Source organism: Taeniopygia guttata, chromosome Z (genome assembly GCF_048771995.1).
Source record: "Taeniopygia guttata chromosome Z, bTaeGut7.mat, whole genome shotgun sequence".
In the NCBI taxonomy this organism is placed as follows: Eukaryota; Metazoa; Chordata; class Aves; order Passeriformes; family Estrildidae; genus Taeniopygia; species Taeniopygia guttata.
In genome coordinates this window covers 8,243,990-8,267,586 of record NC_133063.1, presented here as the reverse complement: position 1 = coordinate 8,267,586, position 23,597 = coordinate 8,243,990, and the positions used below count along the sequence as shown (strand labels likewise).

The window sequence follows — 23,597 nt, the reverse complement described above, 5'->3', positions numbered from 1 at the left end:
CGAGTTCCAACCCCTCATCCCACCCCGAGTTCCAAACCCTCATCCCACCCCGCGTTCCAACCCCTCATCCCACCCCGCGTTCCAACCCCTCATCCCACCCCGAGTTCCAACCCCTCATCCCACCCCGAGTTCCAACCCCTCATCCCACCCCGCGTTCCAACCCCTCATCCCACCCCGCGTTCCAGCTCCTCATCCCACCCCACGTTCCAACCCCTCATCCCACCCCACGTTCCAACCCCTCATCCCAGCCCTCATCCCACCCCGTGTTCCCCGGGGAAGGTGAACGCGGAGAAAGGAGGTTTGATGGATTGCTGCAGCAAGGAGTGCTTGGCAGGTGAGGAAGGAGTCCTGGAAAGTGGCTGTTGTGGGTGTTTGGAAAGCAGAATCTTTCCACACGCAAACATACCCCTCTTAATAACACTGAACAGTGATATGTCTTAATCTTTCCATTGGAATGGAGATGGACTATGGTAGGCCGATCATGTCAGAGGATGAGGAGAAGTTTTAAACTTTAATTTTGTGAAAAAGGAAACCGAGCAAGAACCATGTGAGCAGGCTCCAGGGTGGTTTTCCCACTGGGTCTTTTGCCTCAGCACAAAGCGTGACCTGGTTTGTGTAAACACAAATGCATTGTACAGTGCTTTGAGAAATGTTTTCCTGCTGCAGTTTTTTGGTTTTACTGATGGTTTGACTGGCCAGCTGTTGAATCTGGGCTTTGCAATGCCTGCCACAAGGCAAAGTTGCTGTGGTGTGAGGAGCGTGTGTGAGTGGGTTCAGGATAAAAGCTTTGGCCTTTCCTAGGGTCTGCAAATACAGAAAAAAAAAGTCAAGGAGCCTGTGTCCTGTGCTCTTGTATGAGCATCCCTTAGCACTATGCTACCTTTAGGCTACCTGAGTGCTTTTTCTGGCCACTTTTACCACTTTATGCTTCTAATGAGAATATAAATAGCATTTTCATTTATTGAGATTATCTAAAACCATTACTTTTTAAAGAAATTTCATTTTTGCGGACCCTGTTCACTTCTTTCTTTGCAGAAGCACAACTCTGAAGGCCCATGAAAGTTAGTATTCAGTAATTAACTTCAACTGATTATGAGCAGTGCAATGAAATTCAGAAAAAACATGCAAGGAATGTTGCTTGAAACAGTAGGACTAGGCAAAAAGTACTTTTGGGCCATTGTATTTAAATTTTAAAGTGGCTTTAGGTAATATGCCTTAAAGTTACATTATTTGTACATCCAAGAAAAGCTGTATTTGTTGCTTTTTAAGGGTATTTTTCCTCTTCTTTAAACCTTGAACTAGTTAGACTCTCCAAGCAGAAACTAGGAAAGGTTGCCTAACGAATATAAAGCAACCTAATGTAGGCAATGTTTATGCATAACAAAACAGCATCTAAGAAATGTCTGTCTTTTTATTTCATGTGTAAAGCTTACTTTTCCTTTCAGTAAGTGGAAATTCCCCAAGCTGCATCTTTCTCCCATCATTCAAACCTTCAAATTCCCACAGAAGATCAGAATTTCTGTGTTCAGCAAAAAGAATTTCTCTACAGACATGAAAAACAGTATCTAGCATGTGATTCACACTCCCTGGGATCTGTCACTGGGTATTTCGTGAGTACCATCACCATTTGGCAAGTTCTTGCAGCAACATGCTTTCAAGTCCATTACTGTAGCACTTAACTGCAGGGTTCAAACACAGGAAGCATCCTGAGCATTGTACAAGACTTTAAATCTGTCTGTCCCTGAGTCTACAAGCGTGTTACAACATAATATATTGACAACCACTGCTGTGCACTGCTGTGGCCATTTTACAAGCTCTTGGGCATAACCTCCTCTGTTGTGCATAAAACATTTATGCCCTGAGAGCCAGTGATTTCATGAGCATTCAGAGAAGTGTTTGTGTGCTTCCCAGCACACAATCAGTGTCCATAAATTGTGCAATCACGTGCGCCAGTTTATGCCAAGAGGTACTGGCTGACTTAAATGGCCTTTGGAAGGTTAAAGGTTCATGCCAGAATGTCTGGAAAGGTGCAATATAGTGCACTTCATGTGATTCAGAAGGCTTTTGTTTCATCAGAGCCAGCAAACATTTTAGAACACAGTACAACCCATCCCTGTGGGAGATGAATTTGCATCTTTCCCTACCCTACGAGACAGCATGTTGCTACTGCTGCTGTTGTGAAGAGCCACTCAAGCAAATTTACATCTCTGTATGCTGAGGAAGAAGAAGGAATTTAGTGCTCTATGCAAAGCCCTCTCTAGAGGCATTTTCCCAAATCTGGTGAGAAATCAGACTGAAAGCCAACCAAGCCTTGTCTTCAACAGACAAATGGAGGAACCAGTAGGAACACATTTTGGTTAGTGTCTTTGCCACCAACATTTAAAGAACCAGGTGATATTTATAGTCACTCTGGCATCCCTCAGGCCTTTCTTCACTGAGGCAACTAGTAAAAAGTAGATAAGATAAAAAATTTGTGTGCTCCATGAGGGAGGAGCACCTTCCAACAGTCTCTGTGTCCTCTGCCACCACTGCACATTAGTCAGCACTCAGCATATCTGCTTCCCCACCTCCTTCTCTCCTGCCTCTTTCACTTCTTGTGTTTCACAATTTCATTAGAAACATGTGGGAATCCGGGGCTTCCCTCTGGCTGCCCTGGCAGGTCTGGGACCCTGGCAGGGGGTCAGAAACCCCCCTGGACAGAGCCCCCAGAGACACTGTCTGTGATCTCTGTCCATGGAGAGGAGTTTTCAATCTTACAGGATGAATTACAAGCTTTGAGTGTTTGGTAAGAGTAATAATTAAGTGTGACACGGGTGCAAAAGTAAAATTTTAGGTTTCTAGATTAGGGGTTCAGAGGGGACAAGATGGAGGAATTGGGTGTGTCTTGTCCTTTTCCTCCTTCTTCATGCCCTCCATGTTTCACTGTGGTGTTGGCATTTTTCTATTGGTTTAGGCTGGGGACACGCTGTTCAACATAGATGATAGATATTGGCACATTATTGTAAATATAGTACACGTAGTTTCTGGTATTTAATGTTTGTACCATCCCACTGAGGGCAGAGCCCCACACGCTGCCCTGCAGGACAGAGCTGCGGCAGGGCAGCAGAACATGTTAGAGATAAACAGAATAAACAACCTTGAAACCAGCACAGACGAATTATGGCTTCTGCTTTGGCAGCGGGGCAGAAAGAGACTTTCTACAATCTCAGAATCATCAATACCTGCAGATTCTGACAGAAACAGAGGCCCTATCTTCCCTTCTCCTCTAGTCTGAAAATATGCAATAAGTTTTCTCAGTTTTTTTTTAAATTTTTCCATTCTCTTACTTACCTTTATTTTGAATAATTCCCTTGTAGTTTTGCTCTCAGGCCTGTTTACCTGCTGTTTATAAGTTCTGGGTATCTGCACCTCACCACCTTGCTTTTTGAACTGCCTCAGTTATTCTCCCTCTCTGGGCCTAATTTAACAGGATCTCATATCTGAATATGTGTGTTTATGTGAAACCTGCACATCTCTTCTGAAACTGAGAATGTCAGATAGGTAAACACCTCATGCCAATGGTTTAAACAGGCATCTCTTTTCTATGATCAGTGATAGCTCTTAAACTTGTCCCTAATACATTTAATACTGTACTGGGGGACATGCAAGTGAAACAGGAATATGGACAGTGGCAAAATTGACATATATAAGCAAAAGCAATCATTTTTACATGCAAGGGGGGTGAGGAAGAATTCATTCAAAATTAAGTGAAGTTGTAATAAAAAACTAGATTTCCCAAGGTGATCTGACACTCCGAAAGCAGTGTGATGTAGTTAGAAATTCAGAAAGACACATAGTAGTTTTTTTCTCTCCTATCATTTCTCCATTCTTCAGTACATGGCAATTTGAATGTATGTCAGGTCTCTGCTGTATTTAAGACACAGTAAAACATCAGAAAAGTTTATAAAAGACTGTCTGCTGAAGTGTGACTCTCCCTTCTCCATTCTGGTGCACTACAAAGCCTCCAGAGATTTGTAGTTGCTGAGGCAAAAGACAAAGCAGAAGCATTGCATTGTAAACCCAGCTTCTGAAATTGAGATGAAGCAGGAATTTCTTCACATAGAAAAAAAAAAAAACATGTTAGGAAATAATTCAATAGCTTTATCCACATAAAATAATTGATTGTCTGTCTTTGTGCACACATGCACGTGTGTCTGCCTCCAGATTTAGCTATTTTGGAAACCCTGCTTGCAGAGCTTATGGGATTTGAGATTGAGGCAGCCAGGGATCACTGAAGAAGATACACCCTGATAACCCCTGAGCTGGTGAGCTGTAGGGAGCCAAAGCCTGGTTTGTTTCTGGAGACTGCAGACTTGTCACTTGCCGCAGTGTGAGATTACTTGCTTTTGAAGGGGAAGCAAAGCTGCAGAGCAAGAACTAATTGAAGAAGATGCTTGTTAGTTTCCCCCAGAGCCTTGCACTCAAAGCTTACACCGTTTAGTAGCAATATCCCTCTTTCTCTGCACAGTGTTGTACAGAGGTGTAACTAGTCATTCCTGCCTAAGAAAGCCCTGGCTTTGGAGCTGCGTTTGTGCACTCACCCAGGCAGGTTCTTTCAGACCTGCAGCCATAAACTGGGGTCACTGAGCATGAAACCCATATGTGCTGCTGATTAGAACAAATCATGGGATACTCACCCAAGGTGAGTTCTTCATTCAGTCAAAATGAACTGGTTAAAATGTGAATGAAAAAGAGTAAAACCTCAAGGAAACTTCCAAAACCACTTAAGTAGATGGACTGATTCTGGTACTATTAGTGTCTGAAACTCCCCACAAATGTCAGCAGACTCCACAAGCTAGAGTAATGCCAAGTCATCTAGCCTTCAGAGAGGCACTGAGAGAGCTCAGCAGAAACAACATCTTTTCATGACACATGAAAACTAACCATAATCTTTCCTCCCTACAATTTTACCCATTTATCTTGCTTACCTTTTACCCTCCTTTAATCCCACTTTCTTTCCTATCTCTCTCCTGCTTTTCCTGACAGCCTTAGCTATTTTTCAGAGAGGTAATGGACAGGGAACCCAGTGATACTAGATTTTTCCAGATTTAATGATGACTGGAAAAAGCAAACAGACATTGTCAGTGCCCCTACTGAGGAAACTGCCTGTAAGCTGACTCCCTATCAGGTGCCAAAGCATCCCATCCAGAAACATGCACAACAACCAAATCTTTGCATCTTGGTTACCAGGGAATCCAGCAACTCCTTCCTGCAACTGCAAGAAACCTGACTGTCCCTTTTCCTGCCTAGCTGCTGCTTCTTTGTGACATTAGTACATTATACTCAGCATGCAGGTGATGACTTCAACTCCTTTCAGTCTTCCTTGCTTGCTTGATCTGCCTAGTGCTATAGAGCTTTCTTTAGTCACATGGTCTTTATCCTACTGAGAATTTCTCATGCTGCAGAAATCCTCTCTTCCTGTGTCCCTGCAAGCAATGGTGATAAACAATTACAGCAATGAAGTAGGAAATGTAGCTGCATTCTTCCATGACATATGACTTTACCAAAATAACCTCCCTAAAATATCCTAGTAAAGCATTTTTTTATCTTCATAGACTTCTTGCCTCACATCTTTCTCTTCTCTAAGCCAAAACCTTCATTTTTAAGTGAGTTACCTGCAGGTGCCAGGTGTTCAATGGCACTGCCTTTATTTACCTTAGGCCTAGGTATTTTTTGCTAGCTAAACCCTACACTGTGTTAAAAAAATACCAAAATATAACATAATCATTTCTCATTTCAAAAACCAGCTTCTTCTCTGACACTTCCTCGTGCACTTGTTTCCAGGAGAGAGGTCTTTATGTGTTGCTTTTCACTGCAGGGAATTGCTGTGCTGTACCAGCCAGCATCATAAACCTGCTCATCTTAATGCTCAGACACTCTTCAACTGTCTGAGCTGAGAAAGCAGAGAGTGAGGAAGGCTGGCAGGCATTGAGAGTGCAGGCTGTTGGTGAGCTTGCTAGCTGAAGTGTGCACTTTGTCAAATTTCACGCTGGATAGCCAAGTCATTGCTAAGGGAGAAGCTGAAACTATACAAGGGGCCTTAATAAGACGTGTTAGTGGCTGCAGGGAGGTCAAGAAAACAAGAAACTGTCAGTTGGTAAATTATCCACAGCAAAAGTGTTTGTGTGGGGGAAGAAACAGCAACTTAGCTGTCTTTAGTCAGCTAGGGTAATTAATCAGCATCATCAATCCCTGGCATCAGAAAATGCTGAAAAAGGTTTTCAAGTGTTTATAGTTTCAGGATAAATTTCTTCCAGCACTGTGTACCTGGAATTTCTTGCTCTGATAGCTTTGTCACAGAGTAACAGCTGCCATGCAGATGTACCCGTTTCCTCCCCTGTGGGAAAGGTATAGCTGCTCCTTCATGGGCCAGATCATCACACCTGGGCCCTCTCTCCTCCACACCCTAAATCACAGAATCACAGAATAATGAGGTTGGAAGAGACCTCTAAGATCATCAAGTCCAACCTGTGCCCTAACACCACAACTAGACTATAGCACCAAGTGCCATGTCCAGTCTTTTTTTAAACATATATAGCGATGGTGATTCCACCACAAATCAACTAGGTCTTCAAGACCATTGATTTTGGGGTTTTCCCAGCTTGCTTCTGCAGTGGCAGAGTGGTGTGTTTTCTCGGGAGGGGGAAGCTGTCAGCTGTTGCCCACCCTGTGAAGGAGCATAGAGGATCAGAGGGAACTTGACCTGCCTGAATGGTCACAGGGGGCCAAGCCTAGTGCAGTGTCACCCAATGGAAGTCAGATCCTGAGACAGACTATCTGCATTACCATATTTCAATTACCTGTGTTCATACCTGACCACTGCGGCCAGGCCAAGAAAACACTGCCAGGCAGAAAAACTAAGCCATCTAGGTTTTCAAGAGTTTCACTTCTTTATATGGCTGGACCTCTTGCTTCCCCCACCTAACTGAGCCAATTATGATGTCTCATGGATTCCTAAGGTCTAATAAAGCAGAATTTTGCTTTAGTGCTTCTCTTGTGCCAACCTCCAGCTCCTTCCCCGTTGCGTAGCACCAACTCACACAACCCAGGTGAGGTATTTCTACCTCTTATTCTGGTTTGTGCAAGGAAGGGAGCAGTGTGGTAGCCCACAAAAGACTGGCTCCCCAGTCATCAAAACATTACAGCATTTGTACATTTTAACAAACAAAGCATCAGCATTCATTGCTTACAGATTATGTGACATCCATTAATTAGCACTCAGCCCCCTGTTTGCTATGCTAATTAGTCTGCAGGTGCAGTTCTTCCCTCTGCCTGACTCCAGGGTCTGTTTGGAGCAGGTGGTCACTGAGTTGGTGTCCACTGCTGGATTTCCCTCCTCTCCAGTTACTGACAGTTCTGACCTTACTCCTGGTGGCTCTCATCCAGGCAGCCCATCTCATTCATCTTGGGATTGTCTTCCCTTTTCCCTAAAACAAACACTAGCCAAGCATATAATGTTAACAGTGCAATTGCTTAATCATAACTGTCTAGCTACATCTGCTGGTTGACAGCAACAAAAAAAATTGTGAAGTTTGATTCAGATCTTGATACTCTCAAATCTTGAGGGGTTCCATATCACTTTCAGTCTTTCATAGGTCCTCTCTACTTTACTCTCTACTTTACTCAAGTCATGCAACATTGCTTCCTCCCTGCATGTTTCTTTGTACTTGATAAGGGGAATAAAGTATTAAGATGGACTGACAGTGACACATAGAGACATTATAAGCCTGCAAATCCTATTTCTAGAGGAAATAAGTCAAGAACTCTACATCTAATTGCAGGCTGTTAACCTTATCTGCACTAGTAAACTAAAAAAGTTTCCTTGTCCGAGCTTTTTTTTTTTTTTTTTTTTTTAACAAGACATCTTCTGGCATATCCATCAAATGAAACAAAGCTTCAGCAGGATTTCTCCCTTACTTAGGCTGTTCTCAGTGCCTGTGTTCTCAAAATGTAGATGGAGAATGAGACTTGAGTCTCAGCAACTCTGGAACCAGCTGAGCTTTTGGAAGATGGTCAAAGATCACCAGTGCATCTGACAGTAGAAAAATAAAAATAAAAACCAGTAGTTTTGTGTCCATTTTAATAAATTTTGAAAGCTTTCAATGAGGACAAGAATTACTAAAACAAATAATCAAAAACTGTGGAGAAGATGAGATTTCTATTCAGCCCATAGTAAGAAAGGTTTTCTATTCCTTGAATGCCTGTATTACTAGGACAGGCATCTGCATATCCTCTTTTATTGAAGTAGGAGTCTTCCTTGCACACTCTATTTTAAACTGCAGCAGACTCTACTGTGAAGTTAATTATCAACATAGGCAGAACACCAAAACCACACAGTGTAATAGGTACAACAGCAGATCAAGATTTTTTTTTTTCCCCCTCTGGTTTGTTTTTGAAGGGGTCTTTTTCTATTATTTTGCTTGTAATAGCGATTAAGCTCAGTCCCAAAAATTCTACAAGGAAGAATGAACTACAAAAAAATCACATCTCTTTTTTTTCAAGGAAAATGGCACAAGGAAATAGATGAAGAGGCCACACCTCATCATTTTCCTCTCATCTTACATGCTGGCTTCCTTAAAACACTCCATGTTTTGTTATTTGGGCTTCTTAGGTTGTTCCAAGAGGATGAATTACAATTGTTAGGAAGCTGTGAATTTCCACCCTCAGCATATCAAAGATCCCTTGTTCACATGCCAGAACTTCATGTCATCCTGCTTAGCTCCTCTCACTCCCAGCAGGTTTTTCATCCCTCTGCACTGGTAACTTTGTCAAGAAAGCTGTCATCACACCTTGGCCCCTTTTGGCTGTGCTGCACTCACCTAGGTCATAGTTTGCCACACTGGGCCTCATTTCAATGTTGCAAGAGACCAGTCCTGCCCACAGTGTTTGAAGAAGGCCTCAGTGGGTCCCAAGTGACCCTGAGAGTCTCTTTCCTCTCTGCTGGCAGTGGCCATGATATATCTGAAAATCGTTTCCCAGCTGTGCCCCATCAATTCTCTGATCATTTTGTAACTGGCATGCTGTCATGCATTTTGTTTCGCCTACATGACCTCTGGTGCATTTCCAGCTGAACACAAAGATTCTAGCTGCTGGTTCTCAAGACCATAATCTTATCACTTTGGAGTACTGAATCTCATGTTGTATCATTGCTCTCATCTCCTTAAATAATCCAGTTCTAATTCTTGTGCCAAAAATCACTAGTAAAAATGTAAACAAGTTACCATCCACAGGACAGCACAGATCAGTCCTATCTCTAAATGGGCAATTGCAGTCAGCACCTTCCACCTTTGACTTCTATTGATCAGCTATTCCTCAGAATCCCAAGCAGAGTACCTATAAATTTGTCTCCCTCATTTTGTTGTGTTAACATGACTTGACTGAAAAGACACATTCTTTCCTTCTGAAGCTCATAATTTCCCTTACTAAATGAGGAAGTTAATCCTTTCCACCCAAGAACAGGTTTCACTGCCACTATGGATGTCATCCTTCTCTGGGTATTTCTGTCCATTGTGTTACCCTATTTTTATCTGGTTCTGGGTCCCCTTCCTGAGTACTGAATGCACCAAGAAAAAACTGTTTTTCAGCTTTTTCTCAACCCATAGTGGTACCAATCTTAGTTATTGTTAACAGTTTAAAAGTTCCTTACCAGCTTGAAACTCTGTCTGGTGAAAAAATGTATCAAAGTCGGTTTTCCTGTAAGTAGGTGAAGTGTGACTTAACAGTAATTAAGAAAGACATTAAGAAAAGGAAAGAAAGATAAACATCCTGACAGTATAAGTGTGGGTATCTGGAGCTGCAAAGGATGGCAGGTTGTGAGTATGATGCTTCAGGATATGCCACTTAGCCAAGTGCAGCAGGGCCTCGCTGTCAGCTTCTTGCTGCCTGCAATACTTGAACATTCTAAGGTGAAAGAGGAGATCTGTCATGGAAGGAAGAGCTGAGAATTGTGGAACACTGATATTCAAAAAGAATGAAGCCATTTCTGTGGGGGAAGACCCTAAAAGCAAGAAGAAATAAATAATCCCATCATCAAGCCATGGCTCCTAGGAAGCAGTCCCTTCCTTCTGTGTGGAGAGAATCTGTAGCATTTCTTCAAAGACTACATTGCATATGAACTTAAAAAAAAAAAAAAAAGCAGACAAGAAAAAAATCACATTAAATGGCCAAACAGTGCCATCTGGGGACTACTCTCATAAGAATAGCATGAGCAAAAGGCAATAAAGTTAATGAAGGACCTGCTTTTTCATTCAGAATGAGCAGAACTTTATTCTGTGGGAAATTTTGATTATTTGCACGGGGCCAGTCTTGGGGTCAGGCACTGAGTGGCACACAATGCTCTGTTAACAGTCAGGACTGCTCCAGGGAAGGAACAGCAACACATCTCTAAATTCAAGAGCTGTGGTCAAGCAGCAGCTTTCTTGTATGTTCTTGATGGAAAGAATTTTTAAATTTGAAGCTTGTAGGAAACAGGAGACTACATGGAAATCAAGGAAAGGACAATATGATGTAAAACCAATGGAGAAATGCTTTCAGAGCTTCTTGTTTTACAATACTATACAACAGAAGTTTATTTCACAAAACCTCTGGGGCAAAGTGATCCCCCATTTAAAGCAGTTCTATTCATACGAGTGTCTGAGATTTTGCTTAAGAACTGCAGTAAAATCACAGAATCATTTTATCAGAAAGGTTTGGGTTAAAAGAGACAAGAAAGGGCTCCAGTCCCCCTGCCATGGGATACAGTGAGCACTACCATGTAGCTGTTTGTACAAGCAGTGGGAATATACTGCTTTCCAGGCTGGTGCAGATGACACAAATGGAATCAGAGATCGCTTGTAAGGACAGCTGTGTCATTTCAGAAGTGGCATGAGGGAAAGGAGAGTGCAAGAACAAAGCACCTGCTGCTGCCTTCAGGCAGGCAGATTCAGTCTGGGCTCCTGCAGGAATGCAAGATTGATGGTTGCCTAGAAAATGCAGGCTTTGCAGCAGAATATAGAAAACCCAGAGATGGACCAAATCTGCTGATTTGGGTGTTATGCAAACAAAAACAAAGAGCAGCTGCTTTTAATCCCAAGCTGCATATACAAAAAAGAGAAGTAGAAAAGTAGCAAGGGCAATAATTTTTTGCATTTCTTTCAGAGCCTTAGATTTCCTTGAAGGATTATGAGTATTATGTTAAAACCTTCAGTTTAAGCTGGATCAAAGAGGAAGGAGGCACCGAGGCACCAGAGAATGTGGTCTTCAGTAAGGAGCTATGGAAGTAATGTAGGCTTTTTTTTTTTCTACTTTTACCCTCAATATGCCTACAAACCAGGCTAGCTCTTGTAAAACCAAAGTAAAAAAAAAAAAAAATTAGCTGCATCAGAAGTCTCTGCAATGTTTGGCTGCCCATCTGTGGTATTTTAACATTTTCAAGATTTCAAAATGTTCAGCACACAAGTATTCCCTTCTGTTATATTTATAGTATTTAAATCACATGCTATTTATTCTCTTTATTATTTATAACGCGTTCATTTCAATTCACCTGCTGCAATACACAGTTCATTTTTTATACATCATTTCTAATGTCAGTGAAATCTGCCTTCTCTTGAGCCAACCCCTGGAACTGAGTTCTTATTCAGAGACCAGCGCCTGGGAAATCTGCTAAAACAACAGCACACGATCTGCATCCTCATGAAAATGCCTGACATTTAGGGTCACCCCCATGTTGATGTTAAGCCTGCTGAGACTGCAGTGAGAACAGTAGGCACAGCCTCTCTCCTTCTTATATATGCAAGGGAAGCAGAACAAGTCATCCAGCCACTAGGATGGAGTGACCCCCACTTTTCCACCTTCCTGCTCAGTCTGAACAAACATAAGTGATATTTTGATCATCTCTCTGTTGTGGCTACACTCACTACAGTGTGTGAAGATACCATGAACCTTACTGGGGGCAGATATTCCTCGGAACAGGCACTGAACAACCTGCTCTTGAGGAAAATCATAATCAGATGAATAGAAATCAAGGCACAGTAAATGAATTCCCTCCAGCTTGCGGCAGTTTCAGGGCAGGATAGGTAGTTCCATGGCACACATATCATACCAGCACTCAGTAACTCCTCTCAGCTTCATCCAGAGTCTCCAGAGGTCCTTGGGGAAGTTTCTCTCAGCATCCTCTCTAAGGCACAGCTGTGGGTATGTTCACAGGGGCTCTCCAGCCCGTGCTTGGGCCCTCTTGCACTCTCCACTGCTCCTCCTTCTTGCACCAGCTCCCTGGAGAGTTTGACACCCCTCCCCTCCAGCACAGTGATGCTGCATCCTCTGTTTTCACAAATGAGTGTTGTTTAAAAAGTGTGTTACCATGGGCATAGGAGATGCTATACAGCAGCTGGCAAAAGATGCTTTTTGCTGGTAGAACTTTTTTGCAGGTATACCAGGGGAGCTAGAGTAACAAGAAAGTTTTAGACTGTTCCCAGTATGCAGTCTCAAAAACAATCATTCTTTGTTTTATTCATTTCTTCAGATACAAAAGAAATATGTATTCAGCTCCTTAAGGAATTGAACTATTGACCTTTCTGAATGTCAGAAAGCCTAGAAGTAGGGCAGAGAAAGAATGATTATCATATTGTTGAAACAAAAGAACTCCCATATCTACTAACTATTAGACCTGACATTGCCTGTGAAAAAGGAGGAGGACAGGATGCTGTTGTTAGAGCAGGATCTGTTGGGGGTTGGTTGCACAGATAATCCAGGGTGGTAGAGATTTTTCTCATGTTTTGGAGGGCACTTGACTTGTTTCAGGTGGCACACACAAATAAGTCACATACTTAACAATAGTTGTTTGCAAGATGCAGGAAGCAGCACTGGGGGGTTTCTCCTCTGGAGAGCCCTCAGAAATATGTTTTTGGTAGAGGTGCCATTTTCATTTTGACAGTAACCCACATACTGCAAGTGTCCTCCAGGACTGAACCAGAGCCATTTTTGGGAGTCATCTCAACTGCAGTGGCAAGGCAGACATTTCCTTTCACAGGCCAAGAGCTAATAATCATTTATTTATCAATGGCTTGTGTTTGTTCAACACTGTATGGCTGGTAGCCAGATAACATTAATAAAAGTGAGTTCACCTTGTGGTTTGGTTTCTGTAAAGTTTCTTTTTGCCTTTTCTGACAGGTGTCCCATGTGAGAAGGTGTGTCTTAAACTGGCAGTGACAGTGACAAAGATCATCTATTTTCACTGGAAGATATTACCATTGCACAATTCATGATGAACTAAAATGATTTTAGAAATTAAGAACTGCTGAAGAATTCTTTTTTCTACATTCAAAAAAGACCCAAGAACCTGTGCTTACACCCAGTGAGGCAACCCAATTCCTTTACCAGCAGTGGTGGGAGGTACATATATTTGGAAGAAACTAGAGTGCCCAAATACATTCTTGCCTGTTTCTGTGCTTCCAGGAAGCCAAATGTGCTGTTTTCAGCACAGAAAAAACTGCTTCCTAGGATTTCTGTGAATGCAACTCCCCATGCAAGCTGCAGTCAGGTAATTTGATAGCAGGTGGATGTTCAGGAGAGGGAGCTGCTCAAAGGGGCAGAGCTAAGGTTGAATAAATATTCAGATTTCCCTGTGCCTGGTTGAACACCTGACTCTTGCTTTGAAAGGATTTCTCTGAAATCCCCTGGAGGAGTCCCTCCAGGTAACAGCTGCTGAATGAATGCCAGGGTGAAAATGCCTGAACCCCTGGTGTCCAGATTCATTGTCAAGCAGCTTCTCTCTTTTTGAAAGTTGCTTTGATTAGGATTCAACGACTCCTGCAGTATCACATCCACTAAGTGCTCAAACAGCAACATAAACCAGAGATCTGAGAACAGCTTTTACACTCCTGGGAGAGTTTCTATGAATCTGCTGAGGAATCACTGTGTCTCACAGCACTGCAATTTTTCTTTATCTCATCTTCTCACTGCCCTCTATTTCCAAGGGAGAAAAAAAACAAAACCAAGGAAAGGTTGTGATGCAGTCACAAGGGAGAGGTTGTCCAGATCAGTAAAGTTGCATTTGGGTTGCCAAAGCTGAGGGAATGATGTTCCACATCCCAGGGTGCACGCAAAAAACACTCTGCATGTGGGAGCTGTGGTTCACACACTTCGTGCATTGTAACAGTAGCTAAAGGAAGGATTGGTGGTTACTCAGGTCTGTCTCCTAAATGAATAGCCCTCATTTCTGAGGTGCAGTGGTAGCAATAGCTGAGGCTAAAGAGCTACCAAGGCATACTTCAAGGCAGGTTTATGTCTCTGTGCAGCTGTAGTGCCTGAGGATGCCCAGGGAGCCTTTACACCTCCCTCCTCTCTCCCTCCTCTCTCCCTCCTCTCTCCCTCCTCCCAGCTGCGTTTTGCTGATCCACTCTGCACAGCAGCTGCCCAGGGAGAGCGTGGGGTGGGTACTGCCTCCTACACCAAGATCAGGCCAGGAAATTGTGTAATTTTTGTTTCTGCACAACTAACTCCTACTCAGAAAAGCGGGGGGAAAACAAATCCTCTTTATTCCCATCAGCAGAAAGGAGATTTTGTAAGCTACTAAGTAACAGGTGTGAGGATTTACTACCTGCACAAGATTATTCTTTTAACAGCTGTGTGCTTGTAGCATTGCTTGAAACAACTGAACATGTGTATGAGCTCTGCCCACTGGGGCTCTCAGTGGTTAATCCACAGTACAGGGATACAGAGCACAGCTAAAAATTTGAAGAATGACTTTAGGCTTTTCTTATATGAAGAATGCAAATTATAAAACAATTTACCTCAGGGACTATTATGCTACTGGTACAGCTCCAGACAATTTGAGACCTGCAAACAGGCTTCCACAGCAAGAATCAGAACATCAGTTGTGCTCACTGGTGGCTCAGAGGAAATGGGCCAAGCTGAGGAGGAACAAGCCTCCAGATAAATGTTTGTTGGTTCTGCTGTCCAGCTCTCCGCTGCCCTCGTTTTAGGAATCCCTTCCCAAGAAGAACCTGGTTGTGCTTAATGGATGCAGCAGCTTCTCATGACTAAAGCACCGTCTCAGACACTGTGTTTGTGCAGGTCCTCTACCTTCTGCAAGAGCATTTGAGGTGTGTGGAGAGAAGCCTGCTGCCCTAAGTTAGTCACAGGGAGCAGTCTCTTGTTTGGCTGTAAAGCAAACCCAGGTCCCTGGGACTAGCCCTTTCATCCTGCAAAGAGAAGGAATCATTGGATCTCATTGGAGGTTTTTGCTCTGCCACCTGAGGGAAAACTGTAGCAGGGATTAGTTCCTAACAGTGGAGGACCTGGGTCAGGTGCACCTGAGAGAGAAACATTGCTCTGCAATGTTAATTAGCATGATACTAAATAATTATACCCTGCCTTCCTTTCCAGCTGAGCTAGACTGAGGTACAGCTGATGGAGGAGGGGTGCAGAGCTCCCAGTGAACCTCTCTGAAGAGACTGAGGCTCTACCCTGTGTCAGCCAAGGCCCATCAGCTCCTTCTGTGTGTGTGCTGGGGCTCCAAGAGCCACAGACGCTGACAGTGGAGCACTTTGAGGATTAGTCCAGGTGGGAGAAGCCCCTTTTCCTCACTCTGAGAGCATGTAGAGGAGCATTGACTCCCAGACTTGTGAGGTTTCCATTAGAAGACTTTCACAGTGATGAATTTGGTTTCCTCACTTTCCCAGCCACCCCCCTGTTATGTCACTTTTGCATGTTCTATTTATCTGAGAGGGGATTGAGCTGTGAAAGGAAAAGACAAGGACAGCAAAGCAGAGGATCAAGAAACAGGATACTGAGCTGTGCAGTCAGGGCTGTCCAGGGACAGCTTCACGCAGCTGTGCACCTGAGCACTACAGCCGAAAAATAAAGCAAACCTGGGTATAAAAAATAAACCAAGCCTTCTTTCTTATACCACATGTGACTAACAGCAGCCAAGAGGGTGAGGTGAAGTGCAGGGAACAAGGGAGCACCCAGGACAGACAGATCAAGCATCCTCAGACCCATTCCAGACCTGATGGCCTCAATATCTTCCTAATACCAACAAGTCTCTTGGTGTTTTAGTCTTAAATTTCCATTTTCTTGTGTGGGCACATCTGCATGAGTTCACGCATGCTTTACACCTCCTCACAAACACATAATCCCTCGGCAGCTTGAAATGCATCTGCAGGGAAGAAGGGGGGCCTTTACAGTGTGAGACACTCTTTAGAGATCTCTGGTTAGATTGAGTATGTCAAATGTTGCAACCATATAAAACCATGTAACTTCAAACTGAAACTCTAAAAACAGATTCGGGCAGAAACAGTCACTGTTACCAAACTCATCAGGAAGGCTGAAGCACAGAGAGGAGAGATTTGCTTGCATTAACCAGGAACAGAAAAAGCAGATGACCAAAAGGAGACCTGTATTCAAAACCAGTTGATGAGAGAGTGATTATAAAGTCTTTCTTGGATCAGAATACAAGCTGAAGCATTAGAGGCAGCAAGCACCTCTTTAAATCAGTATGAAATGTTCCTATTTTCATACACAATTAGCCTCATTAGAGCAGTAAGAGCTGCCTCAAGTCTCCTTAATGTATTCATTGCTTGTGGAAAATTTCCTCTTGCATCTTTGTTACAGTTTCTCCCACAACATATCTCTCTGAATAGGTGATCGTTTCAGTCAGAGTGTGAGGAAACATCTGGGCCCATCTGGCTCAATTAAAGTGCCTTGTTCGAAAAGCATAACCCATCATTTTCTGCTCATCTTGTTGTATTTTCACTGTTGTCTGAAATTAGGACACACTTGGAAACGCTAATTATTTCATGAATCATCTAACATCAGACGTGATACATCTTTTTTGTTGTTGTTGCTGTTAGGCAGAGCTCTTACTTTCAGTTCTTTTGTCCACCGATACCAGCATTACGCTGTCTGGCTTATCTCATTTCTCAGGCTCTAAATAAAGCCTTCCTGGCTCTGAAACTGGCCGTGCATGTGGCAACGTGCTGCGCATCCCCGAGGTTGGGGCTGTGCCCTGGAGGAGGCAGATGTTCTGTGCGATGACCATCGGGAGGGGGATGCTCCCAGCCGCATCCAGCCGGGGCTCTGCATCGTTTGCAGCCCAATAAACCTTTCACTAGACAGGACACACGTAAAACCTGCTCCGGGGCCAGAGCACAATCAGTGCTCACCGCTGGGCACAAACCCTGCCACCTCAAGGAGTCAGGGCAGCTCCTCAGCAGAGGGTGAGAAGCTGTGAGAGGAAAAGGAAAACCAGAGGGAGCAGCAGGGCCACTTGTGCTGCTGTATGACACAGAGGTGGGTCTGCTGCAGAAGGGTGTGTAGAAAACAAGTTTTGCCTTGTAGCTACTGTGACAGGAAGAGTAGGCAGGCCTCTCCAAGACATTTAGGACAGGATTTCTTGTCCAGGACAGGGCAGGCAGGTCCCTCTGGCCTCCTGGCCAAGCATGAGGTATATCAGGGGGAAGCAGCAGAACAGCATAGAGGGCTGGTTGAAAGTACCCAATTCTTTTTATTCAGTTCATTATCCCATGGTACAAAAGGGTTTGTTAGCATGACACCTGTCCCTAGAGAAGGGCAGATCCTCTCTTTGATGCTGAACTATTAGACCTGCATTTTCATGGTCAGCGGTTCCAATGCTTCAGGCTCACAATATCACAGACACTGTATGGAGCTTTCCAGAAAACCCAGGGTATGATAGCCCTGGAGCCAAAAGAATAACCGTTCAAAACTGACTTCCAGGGGTCCAGACAGCACAAGAGAGGGTGGATCTATTTCAGGGCCTCTGAGGAAGCAGTGTGCAGATTCCCAGCTCTCGTGTGCCTTGCTTCCAAAAGGTTTGCTCTGAAGTCAGAGGTGCAAGACCACAGCAGGTACCCAGAACCCCAGAGCTGCCCTTCTTCCTGCAGCAGCCTCTGTTAGCCCTAGAGCAAGCTCCTGCAAGCAGTTCCCCTGCAGCAAGGCAGAGCCAGCTCCCTTGGCAGCTCCTGGTGTTGAGTCTGCAGCAGCAGGAGCACAACCAGTTCTGCCCAGCGAGGGATTTCTGTGGGAATCCAGGGCTTCCCTCTGGCTGCCCTGGCAGGTCTGGGACCCTGGCAGGGGTCAGGAACCCCCCTGGACAGAGCCCCAGAGACACTGTCTGTGATCTCTGTCTGGAGAGGAGTTTTCAATCTTACAGGATGAATTACAAGCTCTGAGTGTTTGATGTAAGTAATAATTAAGTGTGACACGGGTGCAAAAGTTAAATTTTAGATTTCTAGATTAGGGGTTCAGAGGGGACAAGATGGAGGAATTGGGTGTGTCTTGTCCTTTTCCTCCTTCTTCATGCCCTCCATGTTTCACTGTGGTGTTGGCATTTTTCTGTTGGTTTAGGCTGGGGACACACTGTTCAACGTAGGTGACAGATATTGGCACATTATTGTAAATATAGTACACGTAGTTTCTGGTATATAATGTTTGTAATATCCCACTGAGGGGCAGAGCCCCACACGCTGCCCTGCAGGACAGAGCTGCGGCAGGGCAGCAGAACATGTTAGAGATAAACAGAATAAACAACCTTGAAACCAGCACAGACGAATTATGGCTTCTTCTTTGGCAACAGGGCAGAAAGACAGAGACTTTCTACAATCTCAGAATCATCAATATCCACAGATTCCAACAGATTTCTGCCAGACGTCAGTCTCTGCTCTGCGTAGCTGCACTCTGCTCATACAGAGCCTCGGGGTTCAACTGTCCAGCAGTGGCTCCCACTGCTCCTGGACCTGGTGACTATGCAAACTATGATATAATAAGTAGAGGGGCAGGAAACAACTTGTGGCATCTCATCCTCTGTGTCCCCAGGGCTGAAATGTCCATATTAAAAGCAAGAAAGATTCTAACTGCATGTGTTATTTGCTAGAGATCAATTACAGATCAGTGTAAACAGCTGATCTCCTACTGAATTCACTTCTTTATTGTACAATTTATTAGAGGATTATTCAGACAGCTCAGCTGGACCTTACCAGCACATCAATATTTATTCTGCCCTTTAGCAAGATGCAGAAGTGGAGAGAATTTTCTTGCTAAACTCTCCTGCTGAGAAGGCTGCACCTTGCTAATGCCACAGAAATCCTCTCTGTCCTCTATGAAGGCTTGTGGTCCCATGTAGACCCAAGTGGCACAAACAACAGAGTCCATGTGTCCTCAAAGAGACACCTCTGCCCAAACCAGGGGTCCACAGCACTGGCTGCTCACTGCTGACTAGAAACCTGAGTTGAAGCTAAAAAGATAAATGGAGGCATGACTGCAGCAGTACTTAATGCCAGGGGAACGCCTTCAGAATTCAAAAAATTCTATAGTAAGAGAAATAGAAAAATCACCACTATTTCAGATGACTCTGACATTGGAGTTGCAGAGATAGATAAGCAGATAATTCTGCAAAAGCCACGTACCTGAAAACAAGGCTCTGCCTCAGCACACATTTGCCTAGAGTGCCGGGCTGCTTTCTTGTTCATGCTCACTGCTCCAAAAATAAATTTCTTCAGCATCGATAACTGGGTGATTAAAAGAAGGGCAAACATTACTTCAGACACAGTCAAATATCAGGAAATATGAAATACATAGGCCTATAGCAAACATACTAAAGGCACTAAAATCTAAGAACCTGGGATTCTTTAGAAGCTGCCTAAATGATCAGAAGTATTGACCTCCCATTGCAAAGTCCACAGTACCATAGGTTGTTTCAAGGACTTAACTCCTCATAACTCTTGGAAATTCCTTACAGAACAAAGTGTATGTTTGCTCTCCACAAACATATCACTGAAAACAGAATTTCTGACATCTCATGTCTTTCATATCAAAGAGGTCTTGGATTTGCCCTTTCTAACATAGAAATTGTAACCTTGTAGATCAGCCATATTAACAACAGATCTTGAGCTTCAAAACATTGCTTTACTAGACCTCAAGTTGTCAGGCCTTAAATCTATCTTTGCTTGATTTTGGCCATCTGTGCAAAATGCATGTTAACATGCATCACTTGCAATTTATCTTAGACACTTACTGCCTAGTTTGTCTGAGCTGCAACAGCAAAATTGTCTGATGGTCAGTGCTTGCTCTTGTCCTGTGGCTCAGAGCTTTTTTATTTTTTTTGAGATATTGCCTCAAATGTCTTTTAGTGTAAGTTTTTGTTAGCTTCTGCTAATTGTGTTGTTATTTCTTTCTGAGAAATTGTGCCTTATACAAAGGAACAGCAAACCTGAATAATCATGTATAATTAACCCTCTGCACCCGCAGGAAACAAGAAAGTATAAACTACCACTATGTGCAAGGTTGATACATACAAAGATCTCTCTAAACATACCCAAGAACAAGAAGAAAAATAGTAACCATTTTCCACAAAGCATTTTCCAGGAAAAATGCTGTGAAATGCTAATGAACAAGGTACAGGAAGGGATAAGGCAAGATACTGATGAAGTAACCAGTGTTATAAGCAAAGCATTGTACCTTTTAGGACAAACTCTTTGCTCTTTTCCTTATGTTGGAGAAGCCAGCTCAGGAGTAATGCTGTGCCCAAGATGAAGCCAGGACACGTCCAGGCTCTTCAGCTCCAATAAAACTCCTGTCCCTTGCCCTGTCACGATATTCCCTTTCCCTAAAAACCCCTTTCTCTCCTTTTTATAAGCCCCCTTTAGGTGCTGGAAGGCCACAATGAGGTCACCTCAGAGACTTCTCTTTCCATGCTGAACAATCCCAGTTCTTCAGAGGAGATTCTTTGGAATCTCTGTGGCCTCCTTGGAACTCCCACAGGTCCCTACCCTTATGCTGAGGGCTGCGGAGATGGACTCAGTACTTCATGAGAGCAACGTAGAGGGAGAACTCAAGCCATTTCTGAGAGAAAGGTAAGGAAAAATTGCTTGGTTTTCTTTGCCTTGAACTCGAGTGACTTCCTGGAAAAAAATGCAGGGATGGGTCTGGCAGGAGGACAGAGTTGGCACAGTAGGTAGGTGTGATACATGGATGAAAAATTAAAATTTTATAATTGGATTTCTTTTATTTTTCAGCACACTGGGATTTTTTCTGTAGTAGGAATTTTCTTTTAAAAGGCATGCGCACTCCTTGGGGATTTTCGATTTTTTTTTAATTATCTTACACTAATTTACATATACATAGAATTTTACAATAGGTTTATATATATTTGTTTTGTTAATTTCAAGTTACAATTTATAATTAGCCTTTTGTACAGAAAACTCTCTAATTTCTTTGTCTATTTTTGCAGACTTCTACTTTTCTTAGTTTTAGAGTTCGAGGGGCCCCTCTTATCTTTTTACCTTAAAGATTACATTCTTTTATTTTCAGTTGAGACAGTTTTACAAGCATAGCAGAGTAAATAGATTAAACAGCATATTTTACTTATGTTAATAAGCTACTACACAGTACACTGCACCTAAATCTAAATAGATTTTTTTACTCTATTAAATTTTACTTTGTTTCAGGCGTGTGTTTTCTCCTGTGCATTGCTCAACAGGGGTCATCAAAACTGATGCAGACTTTTTCCTGTTGAGGGATACAGAGGTACACCACTGCTCTGCAGAACTGGAGCTTCATTTCACAATTCTGGATAAGAGCATGGTCTTCTAACATCTCCTTCTTTGGATGCTTCTGCAAAAATTGCAAATACTGCCAGGAGAAATGCTTTTGGAAAATATATTTGCATTTCTGCCTTTCTATGGAAAAGGATATGAAGTATTAAATGCCACCATGAATCACAGCAACAGGAATTCCAGTCTATGCTAAAGATCTGCTGAAAAATTCAGCAGATTCTGATCTTCCAGCATCTGGAGTAATCTTCTAATGCTATTTGCATAGCACTGAAATTAAAGAACAGCATTTATCATTTCTCATTTGAAGCAGACACATTACACTTCACAGCAATGGAATTAAAAGTTGAAGCTCATCTGATTTTATTTACCTTACACAAGATGCTTGATCATATTAAAGATGCAGTTTCCAGCCATTCATCCAAGTGAAACTCAAACTTTGTTTTTGAGGTCTTGTTGGTATTAAATCCTTCTGATTTGCTGTCATTTGGGCTGAGTTTTATACCATCCCGCACATGGATTAATAGATGCACATAAGCTTTCCTTTGAAGCTGTGAACTTTTTTTTTTTGGCAGGAAACATTCCAGGACAGAAATTGGTTCAGAAGCTGAGTTTGAGTATTCGAGATGCTGACCAGATGAATTTTGTGGCACTCATGGTGGGGCCCAGGAACTCTGGTGCTTATTCTGTTCTTCCTCCTCCCACTGCAGCTGTCTGAGCACCTGCACTCCCAATACTGGGCATCTGTGCTGAGGTCTCACTTGCTCACCACAGGCTGAGCACATGCAGGGCACAGCCCTGGGACCCACCTGGATCTTACTGCCCAGCCCCTTGCTCTCCTACGCTGTTTCCAGTCTCTGTGTCCATCCCCACCTGAAGTTCCAAGACTCCTGTGGTGCATTTCTCCTCTTCCTCGTTCTCCAGCATAGATAACTTGCTTCTGTCCACTTAGTGAAGCATCTGTTCTCATGTGAGTTCTGCCTCTGGCATTGTCAGCCTGTGAATTTAGACATCCAAAAGCAGCCCTTTTTTGCAATATGCATACACAAACTACACAAACACATTTAGAATGTTTAGCATTTAAAAAACCTATGTGGCACGACTGTGAAATGGTGATGAACACATCATTCTGCCAGCAGATGGCAATCAAAATAAAGAAACATGATTACCGATGATAAATAATTCCACATAAAATCAGGTGCATTTTACTCAGGGGAGCAATGCAGTTGCCACCCACCATGAGACGGTACCTGGCAGAGAATGATGTCCCTTCTGCCTCTCCCCCTTGCATTAATTCCAATAAAGATTTTATAAGAAACCACCAAATATCCTTTTATACATCTGGAGATAGTAAACAATTGCAGTTCAACCCTCCACAGGAGATGTGGTCCTCATGATGTCCCACAAGGAAAAAGAAATAAAGAGGTCTGACAGAGGCTCATCCCTTGCACATGTGGGGCAGCAGCTGCAGTGCATGCACAGAAGCAGACGAGGAATTTCCAGGTCTCATAGGTGTTAAGCTCATGGTGGTAAGAGCAGCAGAAAAGCCTAGTGAGGAGAAGTGAGTGAGGAATGAAAAAGGGAAGGCAGCTCCCATAGTAAAAATAGCTGAAGAAAAAAAAAAAAGAAACCATGGGTAATAAACCCCCTGCATTCATTCTTGGTTTCATGATGAGTCAGTAAAGGCATGAGAGGCAAATTTAGCCACAGTATATAAAAACATCTCAATGTGAAATGAGATAGAATATAATCTGGGTTCAACAGCTTTAACTCAATCCATTGAAAAAAACATATCAGAGTTCCGTTCTTGTGGTTCATACATCCTAGAACAGAACTTGGCACCTTATTTGCCTCTGTGGTGAGCCACCGCTAGGATGTGGACAGAGCAGGTGTGCAGCAAGGAAGGAAGAGCTGAGAGCCATCACAGCAGCTAACTGCTGTAAGTCAAGAATTCCTGGTTCTGCTCTGCTGGAGGTCAGTTTCCACATGAAATCCAGTGAAGTCTAGCCCATT

General features: G+C 43.2%; 1 long non-coding RNA gene across 1 annotated transcript; it reads left to right on the top strand.

The window, feature by feature from the left end:
• Positions 1-192: 192 nt before the first annotated feature.
• On the top strand, positions 193-21,754 carry LOC121468097 (uncharacterized). The gene is made up of 3 exons (XR_012053272.1): positions 193-334; positions 20,669-20,885; positions 21,480-21,754. It is a non-coding gene; the product is annotated as an uncharacterized lncRNA (long non-coding RNA).
• Positions 21,755-23,597: the final 1,843 nt, after the last annotated feature.